This window comes from Paramisgurnus dabryanus, chromosome 20 (assembly GCF_030506205.2).
Source record: "Paramisgurnus dabryanus chromosome 20, PD_genome_1.1, whole genome shotgun sequence".
NCBI lineage: Eukaryota > Metazoa > Chordata > Actinopteri > Cypriniformes > Cobitidae > Paramisgurnus > Paramisgurnus dabryanus.
Window position 1 is genome coordinate 33317720 of NC_133356.1, and position 10696 is coordinate 33328415.

Below are 10696 nucleotides of genomic sequence, written 5' to 3' on the forward strand. Positions count from 1 at the left end.
ATAATTACCTTGAAGAGCTTCCTCTCTCTCCACTGATTCTGCTTAATCTCTCTCTCTCTCTCTTATTTCTCCAATAGTGACATTACTGGATATTACCAAATGTAATTTGCTCTTTTAAAAGAAATTTCTATGTTCCACTGTCAAGCCATTCATTATTTAAAGCAATGTGGTATTCCAGCTTGATCTTACGAGAATTTGTACATATTTTAAAAGTTAGCTAATTCATGTGAAGTTAATCATGCATAAACATATGAGGCCAGTTGTTCAAAAGTAATTCATTTGGATTTCTGCTAGTGGATTAGATCAAAATTTCATAATGGGTTCTTCAAAACAAATAAATGGATTCTGAATTTGGATTGGATCACAAAATCCAATCTAGGTTTTGATCTGGATCAAATGGTCACTTTATGTTGTTCAAAAGAACATTTTAGTAAGATTGGGATTTGCTTGATCCCAAAAAGTAGGATTATTCTGATTCCATCAGAAAGGTGGATTTTAGGAACAAAAATGTAATAAAACTTCGAATAAAATGTTACTAAAACTTATAAACCTACACTCTACAATACAACATTACTATTATGTAATATTTATAAATTCATTTGTTTGTTGAAATTTTGTTCAGTTTAATCCTCATAATAATAAAGTATTCAAAGTATAACCTTGGGCAACCATTTAAACCTTAAAGTCAAGAAAGAAAGTCCATAAATCCCTCATACAGCAGACAATAGCAGACCAAAATATTTAACATTAATTTTAACAAAAGTAATCCTTAACTTTATTTGGCACTGTACAGTATACACTGCAAAAAAAATACTTTCTTGCTTAGTATTTTTGTCTTGTTTTCAGTAGAAATATCTAAAAATTCTTAAATCAAGATGTAAAAACTATAGTTTTTAGACAAAAAATATACAATTTAAGTGAATTTTTGCTTAAAACAAGCAAAAATATCTGCAAATGGGGTGAGAAAATTTTACTTGAATTAAGTGTTTAAGAAAAAAGAAATCTTATTTCACAATTTTTTTTCTCACCCCATTGGCAGATCATTTTGCTTGTTTTAAGGACAATTTCACTTAAATTGTATATTATTTGTCTTAAAACTAGACTTATTTACTAAGGTAATTTTGCTCGTCAAGAAAAAGCATCTTAATTTAAGAATTTTTAGATATTTCTACTGAAAACAAGACAAAAATACTAAGTAAGAAAGTCATTTTTTGCAGTGTATTCATTAAAATCACAATCATCAGAAACCAAACAGTCAAAGGTTTTAACAATCGGCATTTCTACAAATGTAAACTACTGGATATTTAGCCTCTTTATGACTTAAAATTAATATTTTAATGTGTTTGCATCTATATTTGTTTTTTTTGGGGCCAGAAGAACAAATAAAAAGTAAGGGAAAGTTGTGTTGTTTTATTGTCTCTTCAAGTAAAAACACTTAGTGACCCCATACAAACCAAACTACCTGCTGTTTCTTACAGCTAATAGTCAGCATTAACATGTGATCCCATTTAATCCAGATTTGCTCATCTGAAAAAGTGTGGATCAGGGTGATGCAATTCAATTTTGCTTTGAAAAACCAGGACAAAAGTGAGATGGTTTACCTGATCCTGGATAGCAAAACATAGGATTTTCAAATCTGAATCATTTTTATCCATATTAAACTTTTTGAACATCTGGCCCCATGATTATCATAAAAAACACAATAGCAAAAACCTGCCACTAACTCCAGCGTCACAGGATCAAGACAAATCATTCAAAAATGTACAAATGTGGTCTTACAAATTAAATAAATTAGCCACCTGGTAAAATACGTGCATAAAAATGTGAGATAGCATTGGGTATACATTAAAACCTTATTTAATGTTTTGTATGTGGAATACAGTTTGTCCAATGACAATGATTTTGTCCATGCAAAGCAACAGGCAGGATTTCAAAAAATATATTTTAGTAGTTGAACCCTACAGATGTAGCACAGACTCAAGGATGGGGCCAAACAATAATGCTGTGAATATTTAAATATTCACAGCATTATTAAATATTAAAAACCAACCACAAGAAAGCAATAACATAAGAATAAGGATGAAGAAAACTTGTATTATCTGGTATCCCACCTGACAAATAAACATTAGTTGTGTTTTTCCTGCTTTCTATTTTCATCTAATGCAAATGTGTAAATACAGACAGACATGATGTCAGAGGAGTAAACATGGTGAAGTGGTTTATAACAGCAATAACTTTTCAGGTTGTTGATGTTATCGTGCCAAGGGACATCTCCATGTGATTCATAAGCTCTTGTTTTGGCACACAGATGAATGCAAAAGCATAGTCTCTCCTCCGGGATAGATATATGTGGTCTGACATTTCCTTACTCATTTAAATTGAGAGACCTAATACTGGAATACATTGATATATTTTTCCTCCATGTTGATTAATTATTTCCCCGCCAGCGTTTTTTTTTTGTTGCCATCTTTTTTATGATTTTCACAAACGTTTAATGCCTTCCAGAAAATTGTCTTCTATAAACATATAAATATATCATATTAAAGAACAGACCCTTTGCTTTTAAACAAACAAAACAAAAAAGTTTCATCAAATCTACATTTGTTCTCTTTTTATCACCTCTCAGGTTTCTTCAAAAATACAAAATGTTGAGTAAAAAGTTAGAGATCAGGGGCCGTATTCACAAAGCATTTTATCTTATCACTAAGAGTACTCCTAAATCGCACTAAAAGATTTTAGCTAGGAGTTTTCTCTTAAAAGTTATTCACAACGCCTTTCAGACCTACTTTTAGTAAGGAAAAATGATAACTCCTAAACTAAGAGTGAGTCTTCGTTGCTACGGATGACGTCAATTCTCATGCACGAGCTGCCTCGCAATGACCACGGTGATTGGTTGTTAGATGACAGGGCTGTCACGCGGAACATAACACAGACGCACCAAATCATGGAATTACAACATCGAAATATGTCTGTGTCCTATACAAAATAATAATTATAGTAATGCCATCGAAATGCACATATAAAAGAAAAGTCGTGAATTAAATTAAATTAAATCAAGCCTAATACAAATGAAAACCGCCAATTGCCTAATAATAAAACGACATTACATGAACACTTGCTTGATTAATGTACATCCTATTAGCCTAAATAGACTACTTAAAGCAAGGAAATGTTGCCCATATTAAAGAAGCCTGCCTAATGTAATAAATAAATGATGGTGAAACTCGCCAAAACGAAAAAGAAAGCCCAAATGGATGCAGGATCAGTTACTGCTACTGGCCCAGTTGGTGCTGGACAAAAGAAACGTAATAAAAGGGAAATTCGGCACTGAGATATCAAGCAAAACTAAGCGTGAGACATGCGAGAAAGTGATGCGCGGGTCAATGTACAAAACAACTGGCTCCCGACCAACGTTTTCAACTAACCCGCTCGCAACTCGGACCGCAAAAAATAAAAAATAAATAGTGTACCCGACCCGCTCCCTGGCCAGCATTTTTTTTGCAAGTAGTAATTGTTTAATAGTTAATTGCCATCTTTATTTCAAACAACCCGACCGAACGCGACCCGAATATCATAAAAAATATTTTGGATGACTCGTGACCGCGGGTGCCGCATGCATCCGCTCATTTCGGATCAACCCGCGCATCACTGGGGAGAGGATTTGTTGCAGATCAATGCAGCATTCCCGCTTATGTCGCGGACCCCGGACGAATGCGAGAGGCGGTGGTATATGCATTATAATCGCAGTAGAGGGTTGAGATTGCAGCCTTTAAACAGACTAGCATGGCAACAGGTATGCCTATAATATTTAATATTTAATATCATTATTGTTTCATGTAATTCTAAAAAACTTCCTGCTTGTCATGAATGAATTATGAAACAAATGTTATAAACAATATGATTACATTAAAGTGTGCTTTTAAGTAGCCTATGTGCAATGCTTTTGAGTTGGTGAAACTGTCCATGTTAAGGAGGATCAGCACCTAAGACATTTTAAGATCTTTTGTGAATAGGTCTTAGTGAGTTAGGAGTCCTCTCGACTTCTTTTAAGCTGTCCCAGACTTAGGTGCTACTTTTAGGGCTAAAATGCTTTGTGAATTACTCTTAGTGAAAAAAATTAGGAGTCCTAAATTTAGGAGTGACACGCCCATTATTTTTAGGAGTTGCTCCTAAATTCGCCAGTTAGGAGCTACTTTTAGCCTTAAAATTCTTTGTGAATACGGCCCCAGGGGCCGTATTCACAAAGAATTTTAAGGCTAAAAGTAGCTCATAACTGCCGAATTTAGGAGCAACTGCTAAAAATAATGGGCGTGTCACTCCTAACTTTAGGACTCCTAATTTTTTTCACTAAAAGTAATTCACGAAGCATTTTAGCCCTAAAAGTAGCACCTAAGTCTGGGACAGCTTAAAAGAAGTCGAGAGGACTCCTAACTCACTAAGACCTATTCACAAAGGATCTTAAAATGCCTTAGGTGCTGATCCTCCTTTACATGGACAGTTTCACCAACTCAAAAGCATTGCACATAACACTTAAAAGCACACTTTAATGTAAGCATATTGTTTATGACATTTGTTTCTTAATTCATTACATTCATGACAAGCAGGAAGTTTTTTAGAATTACATGAAACAATAATGAAATTAAATATTTAATATTATAGGCATACCTGTTGCCATGCTAGTCTGTTTAAAGGCTGCAATCTAAACCCTCTACTGCGATTGTAATGCATACCACCGCCTCTCGCATTCGTCCGGGGTCCGCGACATAAGCGGGAATGCTGCATTGATCTGCAACAAATCTTCTCCCCAGTGATGCGCGGGTTGATCCGAAATGAGCGGATGCATGCGGTCACCCGCGGTTACGAGTCATCCAAAAATATTTTTTATGATATTCGGGTCGCGTTCCGTCGGGTCGTTTGAAATAAAGATGGCAATTAACTATTAAACAATTACTACTTAAAAAAAAATGCGGGCCAGGGAGCGGGCGGGTTAGTTGAAAACGTTGGTCGGGTGCCAGTTGTTTTGTAGGGCCTACATTGACCCGCGCATCACTTTCTCGCATGTGTCACGCTTAGTTTTGCTTGATATCTCAGTGCCGAATTTCCCTTTTATTACGTGTCTTTTTTCCAGCACCAACTGGGCCAGCAGCAGTAACTGATCCTGCATCCATTTGGGCTTTCTTTTTCGTTTTGGCGAGTTCATAATCCACCATCATTTATTTATTACGTTATTAGGCAGGCTTCTTTAATATGGGCAACATTTCCTTGTTTTAAGTAGTCTATTTAGGCTAATAGGATGTACATTAATCAAGCAAGTGTTAATGCAATGTCGTTTTTTATTATTAGGCAATTGGCGGTTTTCATTTGTATTAGGCTACCTTGATTTAATTTAATTAAATTTACGACTTTTCTTTTATATATGCATTTCGATGGCATTACTATTATTATTTTGTATAGGACACAGACATATTTCAATATTGTAATTCCATGATTTGGTGCGTCTGTGTTATGTTCCGCATGACAGCTGTCATCTAACAACCAATCACCGTGGTCATTGCGAGGCAGCTCGTGCATGAGAACTGACGTCATCCGTAGCAACGAAGACTCACTCTTAGTTTAGGAGTAATCATTTTTCCTTACTAAAAGTAGGTCTGAAAGGCGTTGTGAATAACTTTTAAGAGAAAACTCCTAGCTAAAATCTTTTAGTGCGATTTAGGAGTACTCTTAGTGATAAGATAAAATGCTTTGTGAATACGGCCCCAGATTCAGAACGATGATCAAAAAAGTTTTTAATGTTTTTGGATCAGTGGATACTTCAGTGTTTTATAAGTTGGGTAAGAGCGCCGCCTAGTGGATAATAGCAGAAAAATAGGTTGCAGTAAAAACTCATGAGGGAAGCGTCATTGGCAGGAAAGCATTTTCTATTAATGGCGGGGAAAGACTTTTCCAGTCATGCTGCGATGTCACTGATGTCTCTAAAGCAGGGGTTCTTAACGTTATTCCTGGAGGCCCACTGCCCTGCATGTTTTGTATGTCTCCCTTATTTAACACACCTGATTCAAATCATCAGCTCATTAGAAGGGATCTCCATGAACTGAACTGAGTATGTCAGATAAAAGAGACATACAAAATGTGCAGGGCAGTGGGCCTCCAGGAATAACGTTAGGACCCACTGCTCTAAAGGACATGTCCAAAAAACCAGAAATAGGTCATTATTTTTACTCAACCTTCTTTACTAAAAAAATATTACATCAGTTCACTTAACTTACAGTATAATGCTCATGTAGACTGTACACAAATAATTACATTTATTTAAAGGTGCTCTAAGTGAATTCACTTGTTTTAGGCCATAAAACATTTTTTTGTTTCATACAGTAAACATCTCCTCACTATCTTCTAGCTGCCTGTCCTCTGAACACACTGTAAAAAACGCGGTCTCTGTAGATGGCCCAGGCTCCACAAACTGCATCAAAAACAAAGTGGTCAAACCTACCACCACAAAACATAACAAAGTGTTCCAGCCAATAAACGACAAGAAGGATTTGGGATTGGGCGTGTTCATGACTTTTTCAGAAAGCACGGAAGGGAGGGGGAGGGGAGGAGTAAGCTACGCTTCGTTTTGTTTGACAACAGTTCAAACGTCAACAGGAAGGGATGTCACACAGATTCGCTTAGAGTGCCTTTAACTTGGTTTTCATGGAGGATTCCAATGCATATTATAAAATAAGAGTATTAAAAAACTTCATGACTGTTTCTATCATTTAATGGACTTGCTTCACCACATATTCAGCAAAATGCATTTTTGATATGGGTCTTCAAAACAATAGTGTGTTGAGTCCATGTTTACCAAAGCAAACAATGATTACCTTTACCTTTACAACAAAACAACATAAATAACACTAAACAGAGCCTAAACCTATTTCATTTACCATGATATTTTCCTTGCATTTAGAATGATTTTCTGCTTCTTTTTATCTTTGACTAACTGTGCTTCCGGCGAGAGCGTCAAAGTGGCCGGAAGTCATTCATTTTCAATGAGAGCCGGCGGCGAGCTCAGGCGAGCAGGGGCGCGGCGCGTCATGTACAGCGTGAGCGTCGAGGAGAGTTGAAATCAGCTCAACTTTATGGTAATGAGATATGACGCGGTTCGGCGGGAACCAATCGGAAGGCGGAAATGTTCACCGGCAACCAATCGGAAGGCGGAAACCTCCGCCTGAGAGGAGTTCAGAGAATGCATTCGAGCGTCAGAGCGTCCACTACACCTTTTCTTTAGCGTCGTTGCCAGGCCAGCCATAGCTTTTATTGACGCTCTCGCCGGTGGCGGTCTGAATGCACAGTTATTCCTCTGAAATGTGAACTACACTGTTAGATGTCGCTGTAGATTTAGCAGCACTGTACTGTAAAAATCCACAGTACTATACTGTATGTGTACATTACAGTAAAGTACTGCAGTTCATAGTGCATTCTGGGTAAATTTGTTTGAGCGGGAAAATTTTACAGTATATTTTGGTCTTGATGTAACCTTGCTGTAGCCATTGCTGTAATGTGCCAGGTGTACTTGCAATAATCAGAGAAAGTGCGCACGAGTCAAATCACACAGAGGGAGAGAGAGCACAACTCTTGGCTGCAGCTGAAGAAGGAGGACGATTGATTTCTGTCAGTTCGGTGAGTTTGGTATATTTTCTGTTTCATGAAAACTAAATTTTTAGTAGAAGAATTTTGTCAATAGTTTGTCATATTGTTTTAAACGTGCAATGAGAGAGAAAATGGTCGCCAACAAAGTTTTAATCTCCCTCAGAAAGTAAGCTAACATTACACAGATGCCTACCGCTGCTTTAACTCGCTTTACACCTTTATTAATGAATATAGGGTTGTTTTAACTAAATTATGACGGTTTTGGTGAGTTTATATTTGTTGAAAGTGTGGTAACAATGAAACTATTTTTAACAAAATGGACAAAGACCACCCGCCAGCGCAGTCTTGCGGTCCCAGCATATGGTCGTTTATCTCGGTGTTTTATCTGTTCAGTTAGCGGTAGAGAGAAGTATTAAGTTCGACTGTTTGGCAAGGCTGACTCGTAGATTAACGTTAGCTGTGCACGTGAAAAAGCACAGTTTCATATTCATATTCACATTAATCTGTATTTGCGTCTTTTTCAAATATGAAAAGTTGGATATAAGAATATCAACATAAACAGACAGGACTCGACACGCCGTAAACTTAATATTCAACACAGACCGTAGTAATCAACTCCTCAACAGAAGTGAAACCAAGAAACCTCATATTTAACTGGATATATGCATTGCAGTTGTAACTGCGGCCAAATATCGTTCAGACCTGGGCTCATCTTATTATCAGATGATTGCTGCGCGCTTATTGTTATCATTACGGTATATTAGCAAAACCAAAGCATATTTTCTTTAAAGCGTTTTACACGCCCAATAAGTTGTCCGATACATTTTGTATGGCATATTATTTACACCACTTCAGATGTATTACATGCAATATAAGTTTCCAAAACACCTCAAATCAATGCACAAAAGGAGGATGGGCTCCGCATTTACGTAATAGCATGACAGGTACCTTCTTCTCGTCTGTCATCTGATCCTTCATCTCTGGATGTAAAACAGTCCATTATAACATCGTGTAGGACACTGGCATCAACAGGATTGCTCAAATTGCGGCGATCATGTTAATCCTTAAAGTGAGCAACTTTGTAAAAAAAAAAACTTTGCGTGAAATAGTGTGTTACACCGCCGCCTGTCCGGGTGAAACATTAAAGAGGCAGGCTTGTTACCTTGTCACTATAAATCGCTATTTCCTCACTAAATATATTTTCAGAGATTTTCTGTAGACAAGATGTTAGAATAATAATTTAATAAAAACCCAATTCTGACAAAAGTTACATTTGACTTATTTAGTTACTTTTCTGAAAATCTTATGCCACTGGTATGCATCATATTAAACAGAATGCTTTCAATGTCAGCCAGTAACACATCATATCTTTTTTTTACAGCTCTAACGTTACAGTTTGCTCCACTTTGCTCTGTGGTTTATATGTTTTCTGTAAGTATTGACCACATTTATATATAACCATAGACTGTAAAAAAGTCTACTTATTTCTATGGCTAACAGATTTTGTAACATTTGTATTTTTTACAGTCTTACCATTGCTTGTAAGCTGGATTGAGTAAGATGGATCATCTTTAAAGGAACCAGGCAAGTACAGGATGTACAGTTACACGTTACTAGTCATGTATTTTTTCGACTGCAATATTAAATGCTTTTACGTCACATGTAAAAGTACACAGGAATGTGGCTGATCACTTTTTATTTGTAGTTTACATGAGTGTCCTTGCACTTTTCAGGAGTTAAGGCAGATGTGGAGGCACACGGGTGACACCAGACACACACCAAGCACATTGTTCGGTAAGTTTACACTTTACCACTACAGTTTCTTTAAATACCCATGTATACACTCATACACAATTCCCACACGCAACACTGTCACACGACCACACACACCCACACAGAATAAAATATTGTATCCAAATCAGTAACAATTGTACTTTCTGTTCAGGACATTCAATCATGACAGGATCCATGTGGATGCTGTCCATTGAGGAAAGAGTTTGTTCAGAGGTAAGTGAATCTTCTGTATTTTAATGTAATTAGGTGTGGAACATTAGAATAAGAGCAAAAGGTTTCAGAATAGGGGTAAATTCAGGGCTGAGTTTAGGTGTTTTTTAAGAATCTTTTTCTATCTTATATTTGTTGACTTAATGTTTATGATATTTCTAACAGGTTTCTGGACAGAATTAATCCCAAAGATGGGAAAAAGTGCACATCCACACAAGGAGCAAGCAAAAAGACAAGGAACTTGGTGCAGAGAAAAGCTGTGGCCATTAACCCCCATGTGAACAGCTTCATGCAGTCCCTGATAGAGTTTGAATGTGCGACTTCAAACCAAAGGCCAGTGTCTGTCTGCCACAGTTTAATGCATTTATTTTTAGTGTTCAATAAAATTCAAATAGAATATTTAAAATGATGGGCAGTGTTCTTTTTACCACAGTTAAATGTTACCTTTTAGTTGATGATGGACTTAAAACTTCAAACTATGGAACAGTGTTCTTTTTACCACAGTGAAATGTTACCTTTTAGTCAATGATGGACTTTAAACTGAAAACTTCAAACTATGGACCAGTGTTCTATTTGCCAGAGTTAAATATATTACAGCAGGGGCCTCCAAACTTGTTTATACTTTATAATATTTTATTTTATTTTACTTGTTTATTATTGTTTATCTTGTTTTAAATGATTGTTTCAATTACATGTTTTTTTAATAAAATTTTTGATATAAACATTGCTTGGATTGCCTTTTAATTCATAATGTCATGTCAATGATAGCATTTTTTTTACTATATTAATAACTATAGATTTAAACCTAAATATCTAGCTATAATACATTATTGTATTAACTGTAATAAGTAATAAATAGTATTTATGGGTCAATATAGACATTACAGTAAATTACTGTAAAAATAGGCTATTATTGTAAAATTACAGTACAGTACTGCTTTGTAACTATACGGTACTAGTTTGTGTACTGTAAAACTGGATTACAGTACAGTACTGTAGAACCAAAATACAGTAACTTACTGGCAACCGTGCTGCCAGTACCGTACTGTAAAAATACAGG

At 36.1% G+C, this 10696-nt stretch overlaps 1 long non-coding RNA gene across 1 annotated transcript; it reads left to right on the forward strand.

The window, feature by feature from the left end:
• The first annotated feature begins 7361 nt into the window (after positions 1-7361).
• LOC135769724 (uncharacterized) lies at positions 7362-10001 on the forward strand. Its single transcript, XR_010542490.2, has 6 exons — positions 7362-7662; positions 9014-9063; positions 9160-9216; positions 9366-9426; positions 9578-9639; positions 9802-10001. It is a non-coding gene; the product is annotated as an uncharacterized lncRNA (long non-coding RNA).
• The last annotated feature ends 695 nt before the right edge of the window (positions 10002-10696 follow it).